We start from the raw sequence: 2,706 nt of genomic DNA on the forward strand, positions 1-2,706 counted from the left end.
CATTTAACACAAATGCCAACAATGTGCAATTAAATGCATCATTGGACGCTCTTCAAGAAGGCACCCCTGGCCTGGCCTCGCAGTCCACGATGTAGAGCAGGTGCAATTTTGTGGACTAGGGAAGAGAGGGTCACCTAGAAGTCACTCTTTAGGTCTCGTGACTATAATATGGATAATACCCTGTCTGCTGCATAAGGCATTGTCTCAGGATCGTTTCCTTGTACACAAGAGTCTCAGTTACTCTTGAGAGAGGAAGCTGAACCAAATACAGAATCTGGTCCTGCTAAGATCACCTGAAAGTTCAAACAGAAGCAGAAAGAGCATTTACTGAGCAGTTTCTATATGCCAGTACCTTACAGATGCTGTATCATTTAATCAAAACATTCTACGAGGTAGGTTTTCTAGAGAGTTTAATGATGAGGAACAAGAGACTCGGAGAAACAGAAGCAGCTTACCAGGAGTCATAGGACTAGTAAGTGTGTGAAATTCCAAGACCAATCTCAAATCTATTTTGCCCAGACTATGTCGTAAGGGAAAAGTAGATAATCTAGCCCAGAAAAATCATTGTAGGCAGCATCAAAAAAGAAACTAATTCTTAGAAGGTGGATGTCGAGTTGAGCGAATCGCCATTCATTTGAATTCTTGGCAACATCTATAGGAAATGTTTCTTAAAATGTTTATGTTTTAATGCCAATTGCTTTGCTTTGCAGGGCTCCCTTGGAAGAAAGGTGCTGTGCGTTTAGTTGGGTTTGGGAAAGGCTAACTGGTAATCCCTCTGAAAGGGCCAAAGTGTTTATGGGTATGTTAAGGGTGCTGAATAGTAAAGAACTCGGTTTAAATGGGTTTAGCCAAGATTTCATGTTGAATTTGTCTTGCAGGACATCTGTCATCCCAGTGAAAACCACTTAGAAAATGCCATTCCAGCCAGTGAGGAGTGGATGTGTTTTAAGCAGGTATGATATGGTTAGATTTCCATTTTTAAAAACAAAGGATTCTGGCAGGTGGGGTTTGGGGCTGGGAGAGACTGGTGAGGAAAGACAGCCAGAACGTAAAATAGGATATTTGGGGGAAATAGGGGTGGAGAGAGAGAAACAAAAACAGAAATATTTAGGAAGTAAAATTAATTAATAAGACTTGGAGACAGACTCAATGCAGGAGAGAAATAAATAATATATAATAAATAACCCACAGATTTCTATATTGGGTGACTGGCTAGATGGACCCTGTGGAATAAATTCATTTAACTTTTTAAATTCAGTGCTCTCCAGATTTCTTTATCCCTAATACTTTTTGTTGAGATGGCCAATAGAGCTGAAGGTCTGCAGATCACACTTGTGAGAACACTGCTCTGGGGGATCTTGTGTCTTAGAAAGGAACTGGCCCAGAGGATCTGCCCAACATCATCCAACTTCTGTGGGGAAAATCCTGAAAAACTTTATGGAGACAAATGAATTTTATTGTACAAATTAACAGGGTGCCGCCCTCCAATCTAGAGCAAAGGGTTGGCTAGCTAGAGCTCTCAGCACAAATCCAGCCCACTGCCTGTTTTTATAAATAAAGTTTTATTGCAACACAGTCATGTTCACTCTTTACACATGGTCAATGGTTGCTTTCATGCAACAATGGTAGCATGGAGTAGTTGGGAAAGAGGCTGAATGGCTTGCAGAGCCTAATAATAGTTATGACCTGCCCCCTTACAGAAAGGTTTGCCAAGCTTTTGAGCCAGGGAACTGTTAAGCACACAGGAGATGCTTGTTTAAAAAAAAAAAAAAAAAAAAAAAAAGCAAGCAGCAAATCGATGCATTGAAATCCATGAATATGAACACCAGGGTATTTGCAACCCAGGATTCCTCAGGCTACGCCAGCTCGTGGGTACAAAGGAAACACAGCAAAGAAACTCAAAGTCTAGTTTTTCCTGGGTCAGCCTCCTACCCACCCGTGGAAATGTAGGCTCTCCAGCCCCAGCCCATCCCTACCCAAGTTCACGTACACTCAGCCTCCACCAGCTGTCCTACCACCTGTGGTGACATGCCTCCCACATCCCTGGCTCCTACTTCCCTCAGCAGGCTGGTCCAGGGAGCCACCAGCTCCATGTTGATCAGCCAGAGTCTCTACCCTGCTTCTCAGAGCCTCTCTCAGATAGGAATGCATTCAGTGGCAGAGAGAAAGAAACTCCTACTACACAGAGGTTTTTAAAAATAGGCACTTATATATCCATCCAAAAAGAAATCTAGCAGCAAGAGTCCAGAGCTAGACAGGATGAAGCCAGAAGGATAAGGGAGGAAGGTGGGAAAGGCTGCGGAAGCGGTCCAGCCAACTCGTTTCTCTAAAACCCTTCCTTGAAGTGCCACCCATTGGCCTCCACCTGGATCTCCTGGCAACTCTTCCTGCAAGGCGGTCTGGAAAGGGGAGCGGGTGAGGGGAGCGGCTCTGGGGGCAGCCAAACTGCAGTCTCTGACTCGGAGCTTTGGCTTCGTTCCATATGCTCCAACATGTTCCCACCATTGTTCGTCGGGGTGATGACAAGGTCCCATCAAGTCGGCGCTCCACACGGACATGGGCCCCATCACCCATGCTCAGTACGTGTGTCACAGCTTCCTTCCTCGTAACCCTGGGCCTGGGGGAACAGCATCCTAAGGAGAAATCAGGGGTACTGTCTCTGCTGACTTAACCACAACCCCCTCCTTTTTCTTCTTCTAAAGCCTG

This window comes from Phacochoerus africanus, chromosome 6, assembly GCF_016906955.1.
Source record: "Phacochoerus africanus isolate WHEZ1 chromosome 6, ROS_Pafr_v1, whole genome shotgun sequence".
Taxonomy (NCBI): Eukaryota; Metazoa; Chordata; class Mammalia; order Artiodactyla; family Suidae; genus Phacochoerus; species Phacochoerus africanus.